Genomic DNA, 27,317 nt, shown 5'->3' with positions numbered 1-27,317 from the left:
GATCCCGGCGGTCTATAGCACACATCTGTCATCTGGCTCACCATCCAAAACCAAAAGGGAGTTTTTGAATTCTGTGTCTCTAGGTAGTCATATGACCCACATCACTTGAGCACTATCACAATGGATTTTATCCTCACTTCCCTATGAAGTAGAAAGTTGTGACCCCAAGGCTCCCTGAATTCACACCCTACACACTATTGTAATAATCTTTGTACACAATATACCTTGTGAGGTACCATTTGAAAACTAACAACTCACTAACAGTTAATATTCTTGTGTGATGTATTTCTGTGGTGTATATTTTGAGTTGTGGATATATACTGGAATTATGACTAAAATGTGTTTATATCAGCCATATCAGGGAAAGTTGGGAAACAGGTCTGCCCTAGACAAAAGAATGTGTTTGCTTCTCTGACCAGCCCAGTCATCAGGCAAAGACAACGATGGTCCATTTTTACATATTGGGTAAACAAAGCTAACAAGTGCAGGAGGAGGAAGCATGGTGTCTACACCCTGCACAAGAAAGAAGCTTGGTCTGGGTTTTACTTTCCAAAGGGTATGTCTTCACTGGCCGCGGTGGCACTTTAACATGGCTGTGTAATCGCGGCACCAGCACTAGGATGCTGTAAAAAACCAACCCCCATGAGGGGAGTAGCTACCGCTAGTGCACTGTCTACGCTTCCACTTTACCGCGCTCAAACTTGCAGCACTCAGGGAGGTGTTTTTTCACAGCCCTGAGCAAGAAAGTTGCAGCACTGTAAAGTGCCAGTGTAGACAAGGTTAAAGAATATGTTGCAAAGGTTTACTGGTCTATAAGGACCGAGTGGATGGGTTGAACCTCAAGTGATTAGCAATTGAATCACCTCATTGTATACAATATCATTGTATTATAAAATTGTACAGAGTGACATCTTTTATGAAAGCCTGTGACACACTGGTGATAAATAACATTGTGAATTGTATGTATTAACACTATGTAAGGAATTATGAATGCTCATTAATATGATATTATACTGTCTGTGACTCAAACAAAAGGAGAAACAGGTCTCTCCCAGACAGGAAGAAATGTCACAGTGAGCTTCCTGTCTCCAAAGAAAATTAAGCAAGGTGTGACCAAAAACAGTGGAAGCCCCATGTACATAGAAATTGGCAGGGGGATGGGAGGACCACAGAAAGGGAAGAACAGCATGAGGTCATTCTGCCTCTTGAAGCAAGGTCAATGAACTTGGAGAGAGCAGCTTTTCAAAGGTTTACTGGACTATCAAGTGGGGGCAGAGAACCCCTAAGTTATCCATTAGAAGACAGACAAAAGGGAATAGAGTTCTTGAAAGCTAAGAAAGATGAGTCCTTCAACCAAGAAGGGGCTGAAAAGTCTCTAGACACTGAATATAGGTGAGAAACCTGCTTAGGCAAAGATCTTTTACCTAGGAAGACAAGGGAAACCAGCACCTTGTACTTCTGTGGAAGGTGTCAACTGAGGGAGTCAGTCATATCTGGGAAGAGGAAAGACTGGAGAAAGAAACCATCTTGAACCAAGCTTCTACCTTGCTAGATTAAATTGTAGATTTCTAGATGCATGTTTCCACTTTTAGTTGCTTGTAACCCTTTCTGACTTTATTCCTTTTACTCAGCATCACTTAATCTACGTTCTATATCCATTTTATTGTTAATAAATTGGTTTTATTTCTACTATCAATCAACTCAGTGCTGTTTAAATGGAAGGGTGTATTTACCCCAGTTAACAAACTGGGACGTGCTTCTCTTTAAAGGAACAAACCTTATTATTTCACTGAACTGTGCAGGAGAGGGCTGGACATTGCAGAGTACACGATTGTGGGAAAATTCAGGACTGGGAGTGTGTTGGGGTCACCTTCCTCATTGTAACCCAGGTTGGTGGAAGCCAGGGTGGGGCTGTAGACTGGCTGGTGGGGCCAGAGCTGCTGAACCAAAGCTGGCAGCAGAATTCAGACACTCAGGGTGTGACCCACATGCTTGTTGGGCTGACTGAGCATCCCAGGACAGTAGCTACAGTAGCAAAGTATTGTGAGGCACTCAGGGCTACAGGGTAAGAGGTGACACAACCCTTTGCTGGTCTGAACTGCAGCCTGAGTCCTGTGACAGAAGTATCAATGCCCCTGCTCTTTTTTAAATACAAAGAGGAAACTGAGGCACTGGGAGCTTGAATGATTTACCCAAGGTCACACAGGAAATCTGTTGCTGCACTGAGAATTGGAGCAGGTATCTTCTGAGTACCAGTCCAATGCTCTATGGATTAGACCATACTTCCTGCCAATGATTTCAATGGACTTTGGATCAGTCCCTAGGTAGGTCTTCACATATTCTCACAATTAAATATAAGAGCCCAAACTGGAATGCCTATTAATTACTATTGTTCTGTGAACAGCATAAGATGAGAAAAGCAAATCATTCTGAAGAAGAACAAGCTAATAGATAAAATGTACTTTAGTCAGCTGACTGCACCAGCCACGACTGAGGAAACCCAATTACTGCCACTTCAGTGCAGCTCTTGAGTTCCCTCTCTCCTCCTCAGAGGCTCCCAGGTTAGAACATGCATTCCTCCTATCCTGCCTGCAAAACCTCATAACTTCCACCTCTGCATTTCTACTTTGTGGTTATAACATACTGCTCTGACCTGAGAAAACACAAAGAGGTCAATACGTATGTGTCAGCAAAGAGAAGATTTTTAGTATAGGCTTTACTAAAGTGCTTCTAACCCTAGTATGTGAGCACTTCCAACTGCTAATGGATTTATCCTCACAACACCCCACTCACTTTTGAGATGGGAAACTGAGGTGACAGTAAGTCCACATCAGAGTTGGGAAGAGAACCCAGATCTCCTCAGTCCCATTCCAGCTCCCTAAGCATGTGACCAACTTTCTCATGGAATTTTTCTACCTTTTCTATGAGTTTTGTACCTTAATCCTGTAAAGAGTTGAGCATGAGCTTAACTTTAATGCAAGTGTCTCATTGAAAACAATGAGACTTCTCCCAGTGCTTAATGTTAAGCATGTGCATAAGTCTTTGTAGGACTGAAACCTCAGTTTGGCCTGAGATCTCTTTGCTGTATTGGGCTGAGCCACAACATGTGATGAGGGATGACTTGTTTACAGAGTCCTGATCATTAATAATCACTCTGGAAAATGTTTGCATATACATATGTACGTGCACATTTTTGAAGTATGACACACATATTGAATCATGCACAAATACGCTCTCAATGCTTAGCGGCCTGGAGTTTGTCAGTCTGTTGAGTCTGTTGAAACACACGTTGGTCTACTGAGGGAGCTGCCCCATGAGCAATTTCTCCAACATCCCAATTTGGAAACGGAGCTGCACTGTTTTAGAGGAAGAGCTGTGCAATTGAAAGCTGAAGCTACACCAATGCAGGTCAAATTAGATTTGGACATTGTGTGCATAGTCATTTGGAGAACTCTTCAAATGTGTGCCAGCATTTGACATGAAATACAAGTAGGAGCCACAGAGAACATCTAACCCTCACACTTTCTTTTGTTAGTTTTAATCAGACAAATCCCTGAAACACAGACAGATAGAATGTTGAATTTACAAGAGGGAACATACAAGGAGGGAAGTGTTACAGAGTGAGGTTGGAAATAATGAGAGAAGAGTTCATTCTAACATAATCTCCCTTCTTCACATGAGCCACAGTCTGCTGATCTCAGTTAGTCCTGGGAAGTGAAGAAACTGAAACTAGTAGACAGAAGGTCATTTGGAGAAGAGATATCAGTGAGTCAGTTTGGAATCAATCCTTCACTCACTTCATTCCCCAGCTGCTTTTTAAGAGGTGATGAAGCTACAGACATGTCCCCAGTTAGCCTTCTTTATTACAAACTATTTCAGGGTTTTGGACTCGTTTGAAAGGTTATGGAAATGTAAGAAAATCCAACATCCACTGAAGTCAATGGGCTTTGGATCCTTTGCCCTAGCATGCAAGTCAGCAGCAGCAAATACAAACAGCTGGAATGGAGAAGAAAGCAGCACTCTGGAGGAAAGCAAAACAAAATAAATAAACAAGTATGTGTGTAACTAACCTTAACTGTAAAACACATACCTCAAAATGGCACCTGCTGAGGTGTTTGAAATAACTTGTGCCCTTTCCCCCACATTCCCGGTCAGGTTACTAGACATCTTCATTAAGCTGCCTTCATTAACCCATTGTTTTTCAACAAACATTTGACTTGGAGCCATCAGTGGCCAACTGTTCCTCATCCACCTGGAAGTCCTCTTTAGAATTGTCATTGCTTCTGAATGTGAAGAATCGGGGGCATTCAAGGGCTTGTGATTACTGCTCTAGCACGTAGAAAGCCCAGCCAAAGGGTTAGTACAAACACACAGTAGTAGGCAATCCCTGACCCCAGCAGCGTACAATCTCAATATACAACAAAGAAAATAGGGCAAAAGAAAATTAGTATTATCATCCCCATTTTACAGATGGGGACCAGAAGTACAGAGAGATTTAGTGATTTGCTCAACACCACACAGCCTTGTAGCAAAGCCAAGAATTGAACCCATATTTTCTGAGTCACGTCTACTGCCTTAACCAGAAGGCCACCCATCCTCCAAAGTGGCAGCCAGCTTTTTCTGAATGTTCAGTCTCGACATTGTGAAAAAAAAGTTAGAAGTAACAGAAACATGGGCTTTAAGCTTTCATCCAAAGATATTAAAATGTTCTAAGCAGATGCTTACAAGAGGGAATATGTTGCTGAAATAGATTCCCATTGCCAGTGTAAAACGTGATCTCAGGTAGATACATTTAGAGAAACAATGAAAGCGAATCCTGTTTCTGTACATGCTAAACTTGCTATTTGGACACAGAATTATCTCAGCAATTTAGGAATGAAGAACCAAGGCAGGATATCAAGCAGTAAAGAGACAATGAGCCATACAGACAGAAATGTCTACTGAAGTATAAGCTCCAGTTATAACTTAGCAGTATTTGCTTGTTCATCTGGTCTCTTCTTATCTGTCACACTGAAAATGTAGCCACGGTACCCTGGATGATTTTTCAATTTTAAATGTTAACACCTCTCTCACTGTAAGAAACATTAAATGTTAGTGATGTAAAAGAAACCAGAATGGAATGATTTTACAAGGCTCAATCCAACCCCCATTAAAACCAATGGCAAGACTCCCACTGAGTAGAAGCACCAGATTAGCCCCCCCCCCCCCCCCCCGAGAACATATCAAATACTTCTCAAAAGCCCATGACCTTTCCCTTTCCACACTTACTAAATACTTTGACTAATTTTTTGTTCATTGCAGCAGCAGCCTTAAAAACTTGCCATTTTGACTGTAGACAGGCAAGGTTAACCCAGTTACTCCTGAGGGCATTCTGCACTAAAAAATTAAAATTTTTGTGCCCAATATTTTAAAATTCTGCAAAATTCTGCAAATTTTGTCAAATAAATGTGGAGGCTCCAGCATGATATTGGAGGGCACAGGCCGCTGGCTGCACAGAGGTGAGAGATCACCGTGTAGTTCCCCCACCCTCTGGACACGGATTCAGAGGTGAGGCTGCACCCAATCCTGATACAGTACAAGGACTGGGCCTGCCCCAGAAACACCCCAGGGCCCTGCCCTTCCGTGCCAGGTGTGCCAGGTGTGGGCAGCCAGCTCAACAAGGCAGGATCCAAGTGTGGAGGGATCCAGGTGTGGGTTGAGAGGATTCTGTGTGGGGCAGTCTGGGTGCGGGCAGCTCAGTGTGGGATCTGAGTGTGGGGGGATCTGGATGCACAGGGGTTTGTTGGGGGGGGGTTCTGGGTGCAATGGTAATGGAACTCTGCAGTGGGGTCCAGGTGAAGGTGGTTGGGGCGCAGTGGGAGGGTGTCTAGGTGTGAGGGGGACAGAGCTCGGCAAGGGGGTCTGGGTGTGGGGGACTCAGTGGGGGGTCCAGATGCTCTGGGAGTGGAGCTCAGTGGGGTGGGGATCCAGGTGCAGCTGGTTGGGGCTCAGTGGGGTGAGGATCTGGGTGTGGGAGGCTCGTCAGGGTGGTCCAGATACAGGAGGTATGGGGCTCACTGGGGTAGTTCTGAGTGCAGGGGGGTGAGGATTGGCAGGAGGGTCTGGGTATGAGGGGGTTCTGGATGCGCAGGGGTTGAGTGGATGGGGGAGCAGCTCTCTGTACAGGGACCCCTCCCCCTGCAGCTGAGGAGCGATGGGTGCAGGAAGCATGAGAGAGGGAGTTTGCACCACTTCCTGCAGCTGGGGGGAGAAATCTGGCAGTGGGTCTGACCCGGCCGTGGATGCCGTGCAGAGGAAGAAGAAGTCCTGTGCTCCCCAGCCCAGCCAGGACTAGCAGCTGAGCCCGGTGCAGGGTAGGAGCCACCAGCCGGGTCTTCCCCAGCCCTGCAGTGATTTACCTCTGTGCTGGCTGCCCTGGGCACCCGAAACATACTGTTTGGGAAGATCGCATGACTGCTTTTGTGGCTTCCTTTTGCTTCCCCTCAGAAAGTCATTTTTCTGAGGGGAAGCAAAGAAATCTGCAGTGGATATAAATTCTTCACATGCACAGTGGTGCAGAATTCTCCCAGAAGTACCCAATAGCTGCAATATTCCTATCCTTCCTATGGAAAATACCTTGGATACTGGAAATACTGAGGCTAGACAAATGCAAATAGTTAATTATCTAAGGCAACTGGTAAGTTGTTTAGGGCCTCCATTGTATTTTTCCGAGCTAATGAAGCTGAATGTTGGGCATACACCTTACTGCCAAGGCCAAGTGCTGTACTGTGCCCTGACTGCGGCATCTTCTAGGTAACCTGGCTAGCTTCACTGCCATGGGCACCCATATTGGAGTGATGAATACTGCTCCAAGTTCTGGAACTTGTTAGATATACTGAATTCTTCCAAATTTCTCCTAACAGCCTGGTGCAAGAAGAGAACAAACAAGCAGGCTTGGATTATCTGAACAACGTATTTGCTGAGCAAGAGAGCACTCCAAAATGAGCCTGCTGGTCCTTTGCCTGCATTCCCCACACTGAGCGCAGTGTTAACAGAGTTTGTAGAGATGTTGGGAAATAATATGAGTTTTTGGAACACAAACTATCATTGGTTCTGATTAAAACAATCCAGCTCCCAGTTTGGTACAGTTCTGGCCACATACTGTATTAAACATACATTCCTGCCTCTCCACTTACTCTCCCAGTTTCCTGTCTGAAACCCATTATTTCACAAAGGTCATTTAGACACCTTCAGCACAACAACATAAAATTACCTCCAGTGTGGGTTTTGAAATAATCTTCCTTCCTCTTTTTTTTTTCCTGGACAATTCTCGAGTTGACAGCTATTAAGGCTGCTCTCATTTTTGTCAAACATGCCACCTTCAGGGAGCATCTTGGAGCAGTGCTGTTACAGGAGATAGAGAGATTTAAAAAAAGAAAAAAGAAGAGGTAATGAATATGAAGTGTAAATGCCTTAGTGAAGTAATGGAGACATGTTCTAACAGCAAGTGAAATTTGACCTTCTGGCTGGAAACCTGATAGTGAACCAATTGGAGAACTTAAGAAAATTGGATCAGCCTCAATAGGCACAGAGTAAACATTGGAAGTGCAATACAGTCTTATTAAACATAATGCACATTTAATGCATAATTTTATTGCAACCAATTTCATGCTACTGCCTTAAATGAGTCTGAGTCTACTTCCACTGCAGCAGTCCACTACCATTAGTGCCTCTTAAAAGAATTGCAAGGCCAGTAAACTATCACTGGTCTTATCTGTTCCTTAGTCCATACTTTCTGCTTCATAAACTCTCCTAGCTCCCATGGCTTCCAGTGAGATCTTGTCTTCGTTCAGCACACGGCATCTGAAACACTAAGCTGTTTTGGCAAGCCTTTCACAGATGGGAACATTACAACATTTCCATTTGATGCTGGTGCAGTAAAGCAGTGAACCTTTGCCTCTGTAGATCCCTTGTCTGAACACCGGCCCTACAGTGGGAGCTCCTGGAATCTATAAAATCTGCTTGGTGCGGAGGGTTTCTCAAGCACAGCAGGCAAACCCCATTTTTCTAAGTGACAGCAGTACTATTTGCTCTCTGACAGGAACAAGGAATAAGGAAAACAAATGATGCCGAGTGCTAAGCAGGTGGGTAACTCCTCACAGATTGATATACTATAGCTGGATTAGCACATGCAACACTGCAAGGAAGTGGTAGTTAATTGTAACCATCAAAGCGTGGAAATTCAAAGCCAAAGCTTGCAAGCTCTGCAAACTCTCCCCGTTGTGCTTACACATTGAGACGATCTGAGCAGACCCAGTATTCTTATCTGGATCCAGATTTTGAAACCCCAAAGAGATAAGGGGGTTTGGCTTGTGTCAGGGAGTCCCCGGGCGATGCTCTGGAACTGCTCCCTACGAAGCCAGTCAGGACTTTGGTGAAGTCTCCTCTCTGGGAGCAGCCTGTCTGCAGGGAAAAAAGCTCACACAGCTTTCACCTTCCTGGGTCTGACCTCGGAGCATTCAGCATCCTCTGCCCCTCTGTGCGCTTCCCACAGCGAGTCCGCTCAGGTGGGGCTCCTGGGGAAGCCAGAGGGTCTTGCCCCCCAACTTTGCAGTCAGACGTGACTCTCAGCCAGCCAATAAAACAGAGGTTTATTAGATGACAGGAACACAGTCTAAAACAGAGCTTGTAGGTACAGAGAACAGGACCCCTCAGCCGGGTTCATTTTGGGGGGCAGTGAGCCAGACAACCACATCTGCACTTCACTGCATGTCCCCAGCCAGCCCAAACTGACTCACCCTCCAGCCCTTCCTCCTCTGGGCTTTGTCCCTTTCCAGGGCTAGGAGGTCTCCTGATCTCTTTGTCTTCAACCCTTTAGCTCTCACCTTGCAGGGGGAAGGGCCCAGGCCATCAGTTGCCAGGAGACAGAGTGTCATCCATTTATGTACACTGGCCCTTTGCTCTGCAACAATTACATCCCTTTATCCCACCACCTAGAAATGCATAGGGGAAACCAAGGCACCCCTACAGTATTCAGAGGAAACATTAAGAACAGTCCCACTTCGTCACAGCTTAGTCCCTTCCAGAGAGACCATCTATTCCATTTGCAATGGCGTAACCCTCCCCGAATGTTCAACTCTGGGTGTTTGGATCCGGATTTTGGTCAGAACACATCTCTAGATGTGATAGTGTTGCTTAATGGTATAAGGTTATTATTAACACCTGTATTACAGGAGTGCTTAGCAGCCCCAATTGGGACCCCTTTGTGCTAGGTGCTTCATGAATACATAAGATGGGGTCTACACCTGAAAATCAGATCAACCTAGCTACATTGCTCAAGGCTGTGAAAAATTTTGCACCCTGCAAGACAGTTAGGTCAACCTAACCCCCACTGTAGACACGACTAGGCCCATGGAAGAATTCTTCTATCAACTCGGCTAGCTCTCTCTCAGAGTGGTGGATTACCTAAATTGATAGAAAAACTCCTTCCGTCAATGTAGGAAGTGTCTACACTACAGTAGTACACTGTAGTAAAGTCAGTCCCCACCCTAAAGAGTCTATAATCTTAGTTAATGACAAGACGCAACACATGAATGAAGCAAACAGCAGGGTGGTAAACAACAGGATAAGTCAGCACTGACCAACCCCAAGCATTCACAGATCATGAGTCCAGCTCCCTAAAAATCATGAGATTGGCTTAAAACAGGAGATTAGAAAAAAATACATGTTTGATTCACCTTCTGCTTATTGAGCCTTTAGGAATCACGTAGTCAATTATTTTTCTGGAACCACAAAGGCTAGAAACTGTTTTTTTGTTTTTTTTTAAAGAGAAAGCTGGAATATACGACCACAGGACCTGTGGCCTTCAGGAAAAAAAACCATATGTTGTGAGGCCCAGGACAAAAGTTGCCAACACTGAGGATTGTGAGTCAGGAGGACTAGAAAGCCACCGTGCTTGTGACTTTGGGTCCACGCTGGGAGGGTGGGATGAGTTAAGCCACAAGTGAAGAAAGCACCTCATCCTCCCAGGTGCTGCAGACACCAAGTACTTGTAACACACTTAGAATGGGGAACCCCTGGGACTAAACATGCCCCCGACCCATTGTCAGGAATATGGCCCTCAGCAGCACCTGCTTGGGCTCCTGACCGCCTAATGGGCATAGCTGGGCTGCATCAGCGCGACCGCCGGATGAAACTTCTCTCCTGATTGGCTGAGGAAGCAAGCAGGTTTGCTCTTAAGCCCAGCAGCAGTTTGCTGGCTGCTCAAAGCATTCACCCACAGCTGTGATAGTTCTTCCTTCTTCCAGTCCTGTCCCTGCAGCAGACCCAGGTTTGCCTCTGTCAGAGACCCAGCCCCGCTCCTGCCTAGATACCCTCCAGATAACCCAGCTTTGATCCTTGGCTCCTATTCCTGGAGGACTCCTGCTCCAACCCACAGGCACAACCACGCATGTCCTGGTCTCTGACACTCATACTCTCTAAGACCTATTGTTGTTCCACGTCAATTTGATTTGAAGCCACACAGAATTTGATCCAAGAGCTTTACAGCCATGGTAGACTTGAGCCATACTGTGCTGCGGTGACCTACCATGCTTTTCAGCCTACATGTTGGGCAGTCACATTGCTTAATGCACTCATCTGATATGGTGATGAGCACGGTATAAGAATCTATGTAGAATAGAATGGAACAGAGCCAAATGGGTGCCCTGTTCCCAGGTCACTTTCAGGTGTGCGCACTGGAACAGTTAATATTTGTAAGAGTGTATACCATTACTATGTGCCTAAATGACACAACAAAACCAGACAAGTTTAGAGCACAGGGTGTGTTCTAAGTGCATATATGCATTTTCAGTATAGTTAGGGGTACAAATTATATTCCTAAACCGAGGTGATGGCTTTGCACATTTAAGGAAGGATGAATTATTGAAAAGCACTCTGTACGTAATGCTTTTCTCTCCATTTCCTACAAATCAAATTACCAAGAGATGTATTTGATTGTGAGCATATTTAGAAAATGCAAAAGCCATGCATTTTTCTTTTTTTTATTATTTTAAAAAAGCAAGACAAATTCTTCAATCATCTTTTACTCAAAAAAACCCCCCAAAAAACCTAACTACCAACAGGGCAGCACTCATGAACAATAAGAAGCTAACGTACATGAGTGATGGAGGAGAAAAAAATCAGGAAATAAAATATTTCAGTGTCAGTCTTCCAAGGAGTCGTTAACAGGGAGGAAAAATAAGTTAAAAATACTGAAAAGTAATGACACTATCACTTTAAGTCAAACCGAAATGTTGACGCCCACCTGCACTTGCAAAAAATGCACATGTGACTGCAGTCACCTTTGTAAATGCCAATCTGTATTTTTAGGAACCTACCAATCTAAATATGTATTGCTTTGATTGGTACTCACAAACACAGCCATGCAATTCCACACACCTTGATGCAAGCAGGACTCCACTGTTTGTTTGAGAACGTCTGTCCCTGGATAGTAGTATAACCAATGTTGTGTATGTGCATAGATGTTTAAGGCCAGAAGGGACAAGTAAACAGAAACATTTTCAAAAGCGCTCAAGTGTTTTAGGAGCCTAAGCCCCATTTTTTGTCAGGCACTTAGGCCTGAAGTCTCACTGAAGGTCAAAGGGACTTAAGGCATGGTTACTCTTCAAACTCAAGTTGTAAATTTCAGCTTGAGGAGACATTTCTTTGCTAGCTCCGACTGAGCTAAAGATGGAATGTAGCCTCAGGGGCATGAGTGATGGGAAGGGCTAGCTGTGCTGAGTACAAGCCTCTCCGAGACACTAAGTAAGTACTCTGGCAGCAAGCCCCTCCTGCCTCTTGCACTGCCACACCTAAGCTTTATTTTAAGTGAACTAGCTGAATCAAAGCTAGCACAGGTATGTCTCCTCAAGCTGGAATTTACACCTTGAGCTCGAAGTGTAGACTTACCCTCAGCCTCCTAAATCACACGCACTTTTGAAAATAGAAAAGGAGTACTTGTGGCACCTTAGAGACTAACCAATTTATTTGAGCATGAGCTTTCGTGAGCTACAGCTCACTTCATCAGATGTTTACCGTGGAAACTGCAGCAGACTTTATATACACACAGAGAATATGAAACAATACCTCCTCCCACCCCACTGTCCTGCTGGTAATAGCTTATCTAAAGTCATCAACAGGTGGGCCATTTCCAGCACAAATCCAGGTTTTCTCACCCTCCACCCCCCACACAAATTCACTCTCCTGCTGGTGCTAGCCCATCCAAAGTGACAACTCTTTACATAATCAAGTAGGGCTATTTCCTGCATAGATCAAGGTTTTCTCACATCCCCCCCACCCCCATACACACACAAACTCACTCTCCTGCTGGTAATAGCTCATCTAAACTGACCACTCTCCAAGTTTAAATCCAAGTTAAACCAGAACATCTGGGGGAGGGGGGTAGGAAAAAACAAGAAGAAACAGGCTACCTTGCATAATGACTTAGCCACTCCCAGTCTCTATTTAAGCCTAAATTAATAGTATCCAATTTGCAAATGAATTCCAATTCAGCAGTTTCTCGCTGGAGTCTGGATTTGAAGTTTTTTTGTTTTAAGATAGCGACCTTCATGTCTGTGATTGCGTGACCAGAGAGATTGAAGTGTTCTCCGACTGGTTTATGAATGTTATAATTCTTGACATCTGATTTGTGTCCATTTATTCTTTTACGTAGAGACTGTCCAGTTTGACCAATGTACATGGCAGAGGGGCATTGCTGGCACATGATGGCATATATCACATTGGTGGATGTGCAGGTGAACGAGCCTCTGATAGCGTGGCTGATGTTATTAGGCCCTGTGATGGTGTCCCCTGAATAGATATGTGGGCACAATTGGCAACGGGCTTTGTTGCAAGGATAAGTTCCTGGGTTAGTGGTTCTGTTGTGTGGTATGTGGTTGTTGGTGAGTATTTGCTTCAGGTTGCGGGGCTGTCTGTAGGCAAGGACTGGCCTGTCTCCCAAGACTTGTGAGAGTGTTGGGTCATCCTTTAGGATAGGTTGTAGATCCTTAATAATGCGTTGGAGGGGTTTTAGTTGGGGGCTGAAGGTGACCGCTAGTGGCGTTCTGTTATTTTCTTTGTTAGGCCTGTCCTGTAGTAGGTAACTTCTGGGAACTCTTCTGGCTCTATCAATCTGTTTCTTTACTTCTGCAGGTGGGTATTGTAGTTGTAAGAAAGCTTGACAGAGATCTTGTAGGTGTTTGTCTCTGTCTGAGGGGTTGGAGCAAATGCGGTTGTATCGCATAGCTTGGCTGTAGACGATGGATCGTGTGGTGTGGTCAGGGTGAAAGCTGGAGGCATGCAGGTAGGAATAGCGGTCAGTAGGTTTCCGGTATAGGGTGGTGTTTATGTGGCCATCGTTTATTAGCACTGTAGTGTCCAGGAAGTGGATCTCTTGTGTGGACTGGACCAGGCTGAGGTTGGTGGTGGGATGGAAATTGTTGAAATCGTGGTGGAATTCCTCAAGGGCTTCTTTTCCATGGGTCCAGATGATGAAGATGTCATCAATATAGCGCAAGTAGAGTAGGGGCTTTAGGGGACGAGAGCTGAGGAAGCGTTGTTCTAAATCAGCCATAAAAATGTTGGCATACTGTGGGGCCATGCGGGTACCCATAGCAGTGCCGCTGATCTGAAGGTATACATTGTCCCCAAATGTGAAATAGTTATGGGTAAGGACAAAGTCACAAAGTTCAGCCACCAGGTTAGCCGTGACATTATCGGGGATAGTGTTCTTGACGGCTTGTAGTCCATCTTTGTGTGGAATGTTGGTGTAGAGGGCTTCTACATCCATAGTAGCCAGGATGGTGTTATCAGGAAGATCACCGATGGATTGAAGTTTCCTCAGGAAGTCAGTGGTGTCTCGAAGGTAGCTGGGAGTGCTGGTAGCGTAGGGCCTGAGGAGGGAGTCTACATAGCCAGACAATCCTGCTGTCAGGGTGCCAATGCCTGAGATGATGGGGCGCCCAGGATTGTCAATGCCCATCTCAGGCATTGGCACCCTGACAGCAGGATTGTCTGGCTATGTAGACTCCCTCCTCAGGCCCTACGCTACCAGCACTCCCAGCTACCTTCGAGACACCACTGACTTCCTGAGGAAACTTCAATCCATCGGTGATCTTCCTGATAACACCATCCTGGCTACTATGGATGTAGAAGCCCTCTACACCGACATTCCACATAAAGATGGACTACAAGCCATCAAGAACACGATCCTCGATAATGTCACGGCAAACCTGGTGGCTGAACTTTGTGACTTTGTCCTTACCCATAACTATTTCACATTTGGGGACAATGTATACCTTCAGATCAGCGGCACTGCTATGGGTACCCGCATGGCCCCACAGTATGCCAACATTTTTATGGCTGATTTAGAACAACGCTTCCTCAGCTCTCGTCCCCTAAAGCCCCTACTCTACTTGCGCTATATTGATGACATCTTCATCATCTGGACCCATGGAAAAGAAGCCCTTGAGGAATTCCACCACGATTTCAACAATTTCCATCCCACCACCAACCTCAGCCTGGTCCAGTCCACACAAGAGATCCACTTCCTGGACACTACAGTGCTAATAAACGATGGCCACATAAACACCACCCTATACCGGAAACCTACTGACCGCTATTCCTACCTGCATGCCTCCAGCTTTCACCCTGACCACACCACACGATCCATCGTCTACAGCCAAGCTCTGCGATACAACCGCATTTGCTCCAACCCCTCAGACAGAGACAAACACCTACAAGATCTCTGTCAAGCTTTCTTACAACTACAATACCCACCTGCGGAAGTAAAGAAACAGATTGATAGAGCCAGAAGAGTTCCCAGAAGTTACCTACTACAGGACAGGCCTAACAAAGAAAATAACAGAACGCCACTAGCGGTCACCTTCAGCCCCCAACTAAAACCCCTCCAACGCATTATTAAGGATCTACAACCTATCCTAAAGGATGACCCAACACTCTCACAAGTCTTGGGAGACAGGCCAGTCCTTGCCTACAGACAGCCCCGCAACCTGAAGCAAATACTCACCAACAACCACATACCACACAACAGAACCACTAACCCAGGAACTTATCCTTGCAACAAAGCCCGTTGCCAATTGTGCCCACATATCTATTCAGGGGACACCATCACAGGGCCTAATAACATCAGCCACACTATCAGAGGCTCGTTCACCTGCACATCTACCAATGTGATATATGCCATCATGTGCCAGCAATGCCCCTCTGCCATGTACATTGGTCAAACTGGACAGTCTCTACGTAAAAGAATAAATGGACACAAATCAGATGTCAAGAATTATAACATTCATAAACCAGTCGGAGAACACTTCAATCTCTCTGGTCACGCAATCACAGACATGAAGGTCGCTATCTTAAAACAAAAAAACTTCAAATCCAGACTCCAGCGAGAAACTGCTGAATTGGAATTCATTTGCAAATTGGATACTATTAATTTAGGCTTAAATAGAGACTGGGAGTGGCTAAGTCATTATGCAAGGTAGCCTGTTTCTTCTTGTTTTTTCCTACCCCCCCCCCCCCCCCAGATGTTCTGGTTTAACTTGGATTTAAACTTGGAGAGTGGTCAGTTTAGATGAGCTATTACCAGCAGGAGAGTGAGTTTGTGTGTGTATGGGGGTGGGGGGGGATGTGAGAAAACCTTGATCTATGCAGGAAATAGCCCTACTTGATTATGTAAAGAGTTGTCACTTTGGATGGGCTATCACCAGCAGGAGAGTGAATTTGTGTGGGGGGTGGAGGGTGAGAAAACCTGGATTTGTGCTGGAAATGGCCCACCTGTTGATGACTTTAGATAAGCTATTACCAGCAGGACAGTGGGGTGGGAGGAGGTATTGTTTCATATTCTCTGTGTGTATATAAAGTCTGCTGCAGTTTCCACGGTAAACATCTGATGAAGTGAGCTGTAGCTCACGAAAGCTCATGCTCAAATAAATTGGTTAGTCTCTAAGGTGCCACAAGTACTCCTTTTCTTTTTGCGAATACAGACTAACACGGCTGTTCCTCTGAAACTTTTGAAAATGTTACTCCTAGTCTGATCTCTTGCATAACACAGAACTTAGTCCTTCACCCGGGAATTCTTGCTTTAACCTCTCTTTCTTTCCTTTCTCTTTCTTTTTAATGTTTGTTTGAAAAGAAGAACAGAAAAGAACAAAAAGATGAAATATATAATCATTCTTATGATTTCAGACTCATTAGTTTGGTGCTTTATTATGGGAGTTATGGTTGTGATTCCAAAGATTGAAGTGGAAAGACAATTTTCATTCCAAGTTATGGATTCTTCCCCACTCCCACTCTCGCCCCAACTTCCCTCATACAATCTTCTGTTGGCCTGAAACTTCCCAAGCTTGGTCTAAGGCTAGAGTAGAATTATTATTTTTTAAATATCTGAAATTGATGGACAAACTGTGTAGGAGTGGGTTTTAAAATAACTAGTTTGCTCCTTCTGGAGAAGTTTCTGAACAAAGCATTTCTATGTGCACCTATAAATGAAATATGGTTTTGTTCTACCAACTTCCAACTTGTTTTCAGAAGAGATAACTTGTGCATTAAATTGGCTTGATAAAATGTATCTTCCTAAAACAAAAAGGAGGCCAAAAGTCTTAATGATGGACCTTAAGTCAAGGCTCCTCTCCATGAATTATGACAGGTTTCAGAGTAACAGCCGTGTTAGTCTGTCTTTGCAAAAAGAAAAGGAGTACTTGTGGCACCTTAGAGACTAACCAATTTATTTGAGCATGAGCTTTCGTGAGCTACAGCTCACTTCATCGGATGCATACCGTGGAAACTGCAGTAGACTGCAGTAGACTGCAGTTTCCACAGTATGCATCCGATGAAGTGAGCTGTAGCTCACGAAAGCTCATGCTCAAATAAATTGGTTAGTCTCTAAGGTGCCATAAATTATAATGTTAATGAAGGACCAGATTCTGAGGACTTTACTCATGCAAAGGAATACCTTTCTCCACCAATACCCCCATTGATTTCCATGGGACTGCACAGGGAGTAAAGTACAACTCAGTACAAGTAAGAGTATCAGAATGTGCCCCTAACAGTCTGACCAAATTTCTGTTGGCTACAATGGGAATTAAGAGTTCCACTGACTTTACTGGGATTTGGATCAGGCTCCTAACTGTCTGTCCATGACACACTTGTAACTTTTGTGAGTGTGCATTTTAACATTCTGATCCTGTACGGTGCTGAACACTCTCAGTTCAGCTCTCTCCCACAAGTCATTGGGAGGGAAAAAACTGAGGACCTCACAGAAGCTGCTCAGAATCTCAAAGGATTGGTCCCGGTCATAGAATCATTGAATCATAGAATATCAGGGTTGGAAGGGACCTCAGGAGGTCATCTAGTCCCACCCCCTGCTCAAAGCAGGAGCAATCCCCAACTAAATCATCCCAGCCAGGGCTTTGTTAAGCCTGACCTTAAAAACTTCTAAGGAAGGAGATTCCACCACCTCCATAGGTAACGCATTCCAGTGCTTCACCACCCTCCGAGTGAAAAAGCTTTTCCTAATATCCAACCTAAACCTCCCCCACTGCAACTTGAGACCATTACTCCTCGTTCTGTCATCTGCTACCACTGAGAACAGTCTCGATCCATCCTCTTTGGAACCCCCTTTCAGGTAGTTGAAAGCAGCTATCAAATCCCCTCCCACCCGCTCATTCTTCTCTTCCGCAGACTAAACAATCCCAGTTCCCTCAGCCTCTCCTCAGAAGTCATGTGTTCCAGTCCCCTAATCATTTTTGTTGCCCTCCGCTGGACGTTTTCCAATTTTTCCACATCCTTCTTATAGTGTGGGGCCCAAAACTGGACACAGTACTCCAAATGAGGCCAATGTCGAATAGAGGGGAACAATCATGTCCCTCGATCTGCTGGCAATGCCCCTACTTATACATCCCAAAATGCCATTGGCCTTCTTGGCAACAAGGGCACACTGTTGACTCATGTCCAGCTTCTCGTCCACTGTAACCCCTAGGTCCTTTTCTGCAGAACTCTTGCCGAGCCATTCGGCCCCTAGTCTGTAGCGATGCGTAGGATTCTTCCATCCTAAGTGCAGGACTCTGCACTTGTCCTTGTTGAACCTCATCAGATTTCTTTTGGCCCAATCCTCTAATTTGTCTAGGGCCCTCTGTAACCTATCCCTACCCTCCAGCGTACCTACCTCTCCTCCCAGTTTAGTGTCATCTGCAAACTTGCTGAGGGTGCAATCCACATCATCCTTCAGATCATTAATGAAGATATTGAACAAAACCAGCCCGAGGACCGACCCTTGGGGGACTCCACTTGACACCGGCTGCCAACTAGACATGGAGCCATTGATCACTACCCGTTGAGCCCGACAATCTAGCCAGCTTTCTATCCACCTTCTCGTCCATTCATCCAGCCCATACTCTTTAACTTACTGGCAAGAATACTGTGGGAGACCATGTCAAAAGCTTTGCTAAAGTCAAGGAACACGTCCACCTCTTTCCCCTCATCCAGTTATCTCGTCAGAGCCAGTTATCTCGTCATAGAAGGCAATTAGATTAGTCAGGCATGACTTGCCCTTGGTGAATCCATGCTGACTGTTCCTGATCACTTTCCTCTCCTCTAAGTGCTTCAGAATTGATTCCTTGAGGACCTGCTCCATGATTTTTCCAGGGACTGAGGTGAGGCTGACTGGCCTGTCGTTCCCCGGATCCTCCTTCTTCCCTTTTTTAAAGATGGGCACTACATTAGCCTTTTTCCAGTCGTCCGGGACTTCCCCCGATCGCCACAAGTTTTCAAAGATAATGGCCAATGGCTCCGCAATCACATCCGCCAACTCCTTTAGCACCCTCGGATGCAGATAAGCCTTGTGAGTAACATACGTTCCATTGGCAGAGATGACAGCAGGGTTGGAACTCTGGCCAGTCTCACGCTGGGGACATATGTCACTGAAGTTACACAAAGCCAGTAGGGCTTGTAACTTTTATGGTTGCTACACAGAATAAGAGACTCCTGTCTACAGAAACTCACCACCATTTATAAACTGTATATGAATGATACCTTAATATAAATGGGTGCTGTGGTGATGATAAATAATCAGTTGCTACACAGACTAATAGGTTGCTTATAATTAAGAATTTTAACAATCTACTACATCTTCTAGATGTGTGCTTATCCAGCTATCACTCATGTGACCCATTATTGCTACTATGTTTGGAAGAATTTGATTTTTATTGGCAAACATTGATTTCGCTGTACACTCGTAAACCAACAAAAATATTTCCATTGATAATAATTGAAATTTACAGACAGGGAAAGTCAGAAAAATTTTGCTTAAGAAACTAGTAGAGTCAAAAATCAAGTGATTTAGACCTCTGAATTAGACTTGTTACAAAGGGACTAGTGAATGACTAGTAAAAACAGGATACGTTTATTGGTTTAAGGATATTTACTTTGTGTGTTTTGACATGTGACATTGACAATTTGTATTCTAATGGTTTATAAAGTTTTAACTTTTCAAATCTCAATGTCTGTCATTAAATAATTATTTGACCCTCCCACGACTGTGCAAAAATCTAAATAAATAAAGATCTAAAAATGCTTAAAAATAAACTTTGCTTTTATCCCTCAAAATTAAATAAAAAAATAAAAATTGAATTCTGCTGAGCCTAATTATTATTAACCATTTGTATTATGTCAGTGCCTAGTCCTGGACCAGGCCCCCATCTCGCTAGGTGCTGTAAAAATACAAAACCAAAAGACATGCTTTACTATGCTTAGAAATAATTTTACACCAGAGCTTACTCACTAAGATGTTCTAATTTTCTTTTTCCTCTAAACAACAAAAGCACTTCTACTTTTTAAAAGGTAACACACTAAAACATTTAAAAGGAAATACATTTCAGACAGCTTGTGGAACTCACAGCCACAAGACGTTAAAGAGGAAAAGGACTTTCAGAAGTGATGTAGATATGCATATAGCTAAGAATACTACAGCTAGACTGGTTAGGATAACATATTAGGGCTGTCATTCCTCATGCTTTAGGGCATAAATTGATCCTTAGCTGGGGCTCAAGAGCTTTCGCTCCATGTTACAGTATTTTGCATAAAGGTAAAGTGGGGAGAGTGGTAATAATTTAGCACTAGCTAATGTCAGAGATACAATACCAGGCCAAAAGCATCTTGATCTTTTGTGATATGCCAAGACTGTGATCTTTCATTTCTAAAAAAAAAATAAAAAAAAAAATAAATTGTCAGAAGCCATGAGTGCTTTCACACTTTTCTAATTTCTATTCCAATTTACTGTACACCCAATAAAAGAACAAAAATGTGTTTTATCTGTGGGCAGATTTCCAAACCTCATTGTTCTAAGCCTCTGAAAATCAGGGTCCTTGATAGAAACAGTGATAAACCCGTAAGTCTAACTGCATTAGTAGGAGCTGCTATCACAGAGACGATTTAATAAAGATTTCAAATGTTCCTCCTGTGTCCTAAAGCCATTATTCACTGCAAAAGGGCTGTAAATCAAGAGAAGTCTCTGAGGGCTTTAGTTTGAAATATATATATTAGTTCTAAACCAATCAAGAAATTTCATACCAGAAACCAAATTGTCTTTGTCTTTAGTCATTTTAAACTACAAAAGTAGAACAACAAATGTTGCCTTTTAAGCACCTGTACCCTGCTGATAAACTCCTCCATCAAAAGTAAACAGCAGAGGACAGTGCAGATGAAGGCAGCATGCTTCAGTGGCTAGAGAACTAGATGAGAGATCAGGAGAACTGGCTTCTATTCCCAGCTCTGTCTCTGACCTGCTGGGTGACCTCCAACAAACCACTTCACCTCTCTGTGCTTAGGTTTCTCCTCCTACCCCTTGCCTCACTTATTTAGCCTGTAAGATCTTCGAGGAGGAGACTGTCTCACACAGTGCTTAGTGTAACGGGGCCCCAATTTGATTGGAGAATCTCTCAGCATTATGGTAATATATAAGAGCCTCACAAGGAGTCAATGGAGCTCACGCCCACGGAGACTAGCTGAAAATGTGGTCCCAGCAATGCACCCTCAAAAACCATTTTGGTCTCATAGCAAAAAATGGCCTCACTTAAATTCACAAGATTCAGATGTAAACCCAACACAATTTTCAACCTAACTGTGCTAGTTGTAACAGATATCACCCTTGACACAACCCTGTGCTGCAATACCCAAGAATGCTGACATGCTTGGGTTTGACGCTCCTTGCTGTTAAGGGGCATAAGAATGTCTCTTAGGACGCTGCTTGGAATCACTGGCATGAGAGGAATATCCTCATTCCCTGTGCTGGAATGTTAAGGGTATCTGAGTGCAAGGATAGTCATGAAGAATATATATGTCTGGGCTTGGGGTGAGGGGGGAGATCAGTAACAAACATATCTGGGTATTTGTTCTTGCTCTAAATTAGCATTTAATGCAATCTGGTCCCATGCATAGAACTGTTCATGTTTTAGAAACACACTCCCTGTAGAATCTGCGACATGAGTCAGCAACGAGACCAGCAAAACTGTATATCAAATTAGCATTCCCCCAGCCAAAAAATACCAACGGGCTCGATCCCAGGAAAGTCACTTTGACTCACTGAGACCATGTCAGTTTGAATCACATTGAAAATATTGTGGCATTAAACTTTACCAGAGGACACGCAATCTGGGTTTGGTCTATATTTGATTTTTCAGCTGCTTTACAGAAGCAAAGATACAAAAGGAAATGCTGCAACTGTGAAATAAAAAAAAACCCACAACCTGGACCCGTTTCAAGAACCATACTAATATCTCTCAGTGGTCTTGGCAGGATAAGTTAATAAACCAGCAGTTTTATATCAAATGTCCCTTGACTGAGTCTCAGCAAATCTCAGCTTGTTCTCCTAACTGAAATTAATTTGATACTTCTAGATTATTTCCTACTGGTCAATAATTAATTTCATGAAACATTCTCCCCTTTCTCTTCTTCAGACATTATTGGCAGTCTCTCCTCAGGAGAAACACAGGACCAGCTAGTTCACAGGCTCTTTTCTCCTTGAGAACAGAGATCATAGAGGCAGCTATTATCAGGATAACACGGAAAGCTTTGCATGGTCTCTGAATGACTCTCCCATCTACAGAGAATGAGGTAGATATGAGGAAAGCTGATCTTCAGCTGATGTAAACCAGAGTAGTTCAAAGGAGCAACACCAACTTACACCACCTGAGCATTTGGCCCATTATGTCCAGTTTGGGGAGGTGAAACAAAATACGTGCCCATTTGACTGCCAGAGTTCAAGCCACTGTTTGCCTGTCTTGAGAAAGATAATTTGTCAGACACCAGCTGCTGTTAGTTCTTTCCTCATGGGCACACTTGTTATTATGTTACAGCGTGCGTGAAGAATGTTGAACGTCACTGAAGTGAAAATGATTACAACTGCATTTGCACAAATAATCCACGGCCTTCTTTCTAGGAGAGCGCTTCGGTAAAGCAATAATCATCCTTGGGGGGTAGGAGAAGCACCCTGGCAATACTGATGGGAAGCGACTTTGAGAACAGACAATGAGATTTAGCAGCAGATGGAAATGGTCCTCTCCCTCTCGCTCTGAAATTGTTACTCAGGAGGATTTCAAGGGTAGGTTTCTAGAGCGACACCATGTCCAATTACATACAAGGCGGAATGAAAAGGCGTAGGGCCTGTCTTCCCAGGTCAGAAAAAAAACCGATGGTGTCCTGTGAATAAGAAATGAACAGACTGACCTTTTCAGAGCTGCTGAAAGAGAAAACCAGATGTATTCCTCAAGAGTCACTATGACTGAAGGGTGATAAAGGCTTGCATTGTGCACTTGAATAAAAGGAAAGCTAACCAGAAAACAGCAGCTGATAATAGTCAGGCCAGGCTGTGCTATTGTCCAATGCACAAATGTTCAGCGCTGGCTTAGACCACCACTGCTGGTATATACAGCACAGATGAAGTCTAAAAAAAAGGCCCCTTTATTCCTCCCACCTACAGGAGTTTACATGAAACTGTTAACAATTATACAACCATATAGCTACGTCTAAAAAGGGGTAGTGGGGCTTGTTATTTCCCCCCCTCTTCGCTTCATTTCTAACAATGCTCTGTAAAATCTGAATCTCAAACTCTACCCCTCTGTCAGACGAATAGACAAAAAGCAGCTTGTTTTCATGGTGTTCATATTTAAGGGGGAAGAGGGTAGGATAAAGAAGTGTCACCCCAGTAAAAAGGCTAGGGTGTAGTGTGCTGTAACCAGGGGTCTCCAAAGCTCAGACTGAATAGTGTGAGAGAATGAGGGACTTAAAGAGGAGCATAGGACTTGGGGCTGAGTGAGGGACATACAGACAAGATCATCCAACCTTCTACCAGGCAGAGGGTGCCTGTGGTACTGTCATAATGTACAGGGAGAGGAAAGGAAAGAGTGAGAGGGCATAATTCTGAAGTAGGAAAAATGAAGCAAAGAGTAACATCCAATTCCTTGTACACGAAGGTAGAAGCTACCTTGCAAGATGGGATTCTCAGCCATCGAGCCATCTGCCAAAGAGCCTCTGCTGTTTTCGAGCATTGTGTCACTCTTTTAAACCAAGACAAAGTCTAAGCGATCAGATTCCGTCCAATGGAGCTGGTTATTTTTAGAGCAAAGGCACGATAAGCTTTTGCCAGCTTCAGTCCACATACATGCAAAAGTGTAAATCAGCCTCAGCGTTCAGAGTGGGCTGGAAAGCTTTGCCTTTTCTTTTTTAAAGTATGTAATCTGAAATAACCCTTTGTGGGTGTAATCAGTGTGCATGCATATGTGTGTGTGTTTCACTGAATTTTACTGTCCTTCAGGAAACTGACCAGAGGTGCGAAGGAGATACAATTTTTTTTTTTAATTTAAAGTATTCAGGTGAATTTATTGCTTGAGAGGACCTGATGAGAAAGCCCTAGAGGATGAACTCCTATATTTATCTGCAGAACAACTAGTTGGAGAGCCAGGAATAGAGCATAGACCGACAATCAGATCATATGGACCTTCTTCGCAGCTCTGCCTCTGACCTACTATATGGTCACTTCACCTCTCTGTGCCTCTCTTTTGTTTCCCATTCTATTTCAGTCTTGTCTATTTCGATTGTCAGCTCTTTAGTGCGAGGGCTGCCTCTTGGTACGCATTTGTACAGTGCCTAGCACAAGGACTTCTGATTTGAACTGGGGACCTTTCGGTGCTACTGTAATAGCAACAAAGAAGGAGAAAAGGTACAAGTCCTCTATCAATTGGCAAAACAAAGTAACAAAGGATAACAGGAGAATCACTAGAGAAGACTTAAAGATCTCCGCTAATCCACTAACTAGCATGGGGAGGAGCCGTGCAAGCTTCCCCACATTGCCTTGCCATGTGCCCCATCCCTGACCTGGATGGATGACCTCTGGGAGTGAGGGGCTATTCTCAGTCTCCTGGCCCATTTAAGCCCTTTGCTTCTGTGCCATAACTGCCAAGAAGGAGGCTAATTAGTGCCAACAGGAATGCTTTTATTCTTCTGACATCAACTAGGACTGAGAACCCCTCAACTCATCTCACTCTGACCCCTCTGGACGTCTCCAAGCTTGCTGGACAGTTTGTTTTGTTTTCTTCATGGCAATACAAATGAAAATATTTTTAAAAGTGAGTCAGGAAAATAATTTATTCTTGCCCTACATCAGGAGAATTAAACAGCATACGTGTGTACATTATATATAAAACGTACATATCAATTCATGAGGCTGAGGGAGCTGGCTGCATCTTGCTCTATGAGTGGGTATTTCTTGGTTATTTCTAAGAGGCAGACATTAAAACCTGCAGCATAGTCATTTAGATTTTCAAAGGATTCTTCTTCAGGGGGTGGAATACAAAAGACACCACAGTTATTCACATAATACAAGGAAGATTGGGGAAACAGCAGCAAGCCATTAGGTAAGACTGTGCAGCAAACCTGTCTGGAGAAGACAAGGATCTATTCACTCAGAGTAAAAATGTGACCCTAGTTGTAATTCATTTTTATTTATTCTTCTGCTTGTTTATTTACCCCGGCTTCGGAAGAGCCTCAAGATGGGAAAGAGTATCTTAAATGTGCTTCGTAGCTCACTAAAGAAAAGAGAAGACATTCCAAATACAGCAGATAAGCATTCAGATATCTATCGACACAACACACACACACATGCACACACACTTCTTTTGCTGTGAGCTGTGGGTATCAATCAGCAGAGAGAACAAACAGCAAAATGAAAACCAGGAGCTCCTTCTATTGAAGTTTTATGATAATGTCTTCCAACGTTTGCCTGTTTTATTTTTACTGTGCTAAAGTAAACGTATGGCTGGAGAGGCAAAAACATTTAAAAAAAATCGAGGCTCACATATGTAAAGCATTGTGTCCTTCGACATACTATTTCACAGAAGGCTTGCCATTTTCTCCCCTCTCCTCCCTGGTGCTGATGAATTACATGAGATGAATATCACAGATCTGTGTTTTTAAACCCGGGAGCTTCGGCAGCCACAACAACTGCAAAGCGGGCAACGTTGTCTGAACCTCTATTGTTTCTATTTCGGAAGCACATCGAGTGATTAGTTTGGGTAACAGTAACATCACATTACCTTCTACAGGCTGGAAATGTCTTTTAAAACTGAGGCAATGCTGAAGCCATGTGATACAATACTGTAGACAGAGCCAAGTGGAATACATCAAAGAGTGCCTTGATGCAGATGTTTCATGCAGAAGAAAATTAGGTCAGAGACCACTTCAATTTCAGCTTCTGCCAGGCTTGTTTGAGAGCTTCCAGTGAATTCCTAATGAATAGCTTCTAGGGCACTTTTCTCTCATTCAGGCACAAACTGCCACAGCCAGATGAGCTTTCCATTTGGAATCTTTTCTCATTATTTAAAAAAAGAAAAACCTGTTACACTGGGCCCAGAGATTCCAGAATCTTTCCCTATAACAGTAGCAGCCCGCCCGCCCCCCAAAAACAACCCCACAAGTTAAAAGAAAGAATGAAGAGAAATCAGGTAGTATAATCTATGGATATGCTGCAGAACAAAATCTTTTACCATTGCTATGTGGGCACATAAACACTTGCTAACAGTACTTCTCGAATGCAGAGCTTTTAGAATCTCAGGTGCTCAACCTTTGCAGAGAGACCTTAGAGACCCAAAGGTTTTGTCAATGCCTGTAAGATTTTCTTTCTTTCTTTTTTTTACCCCAGCTTTTTCTGTAAAAGAACCTTAGGACAAAACCCCTCTACCCAAAGATGTGACATTGTTTTCTTTTCCATCTAGTCCCAGTCTCTCTCACAATTCCCCCCAACCTCCCCATCTGGAACATTTGTATTCTAATCCACGTTTTTGCCATGCTCTGCCATAAGCTCTCTGCTGACTTTTTGTTTAACATGGGTTCACACCAACACATTCTTCTTTGATTAGTCAGAGTTCCCAGCCTGCTCCTGGAAGACAAGAAAAAAATCCTGCAAAATCTGGTAATGCCCTTAAGAAGGCTATGTGCACAGAGCTTTTTAAATCCACTCCATGTTTTAAAGGACTTTCCCCCTGCATAACACAACCATGGGTGAAATTCCAGTTTTCTATGGAAGACGACAGTCCATTTCAGTCCTGCTTGACATAGTTGCTTATTATTGCGGCATTTTAGCCACCAGAACTTTTAATGAACCAAACTATCAATTCAGAAGAAAAGCTTAAGTGTCACCACTGTATTGTGCAATAAAAAAGTATAGCTTTGCAAATTTATTAAATTGAGCCGTTTGAATCACACCCTCCAATGGTGGCCAATATAAGCTCAACATAGGGGCTTGTAATTCCATGCAGGGAGTACAAGTTGGTTGCACCATAAATGTGAGCAGAAGCAATGCCCAAGGACAAATAAGACTAAGCCTTGGACTTAGTCCTCCTTACTAACAGTAATAAGTGTCAAGGCCCTTGTGCAAACAGATCCTCAAAAGCAAAAAAGGTGGGAGGGAAGGAAAGGTGATCTAATGGATAGAGCTCTGGACTAGGATTCAGGACTTCTGGGTTCATTCCCAGCTGAGCCACAGACTGCCTGCGTGACCTTGGGCAAGTCACTTAATCTACTTTATATCTCATTTCCCCATTTGAACAATTGAGCTAGCACTCTTCTCCCTCGCATGGGTGTTGTGAGATCGAATCCATTAATGACTGTGAGGTGCTCTGGTGATGCGGCCAGTGTAAGTACTTGGATAGATGTTGGTGAAGAACAGACATGTGTGGGGTGACACAATCTTAAGTTCTCAGAATGCAAAAGCATTTCTTCACTCCCCACTC

This window comes from Caretta caretta, chromosome 5, assembly GCF_965140235.1.
Source record: "Caretta caretta isolate rCarCar2 chromosome 5, rCarCar1.hap1, whole genome shotgun sequence".
Taxonomy (NCBI): domain Eukaryota; kingdom Metazoa; phylum Chordata; order Testudines; family Cheloniidae; genus Caretta; species Caretta caretta.
Note: the sequence above shows the minus strand (reverse complement) of the source record.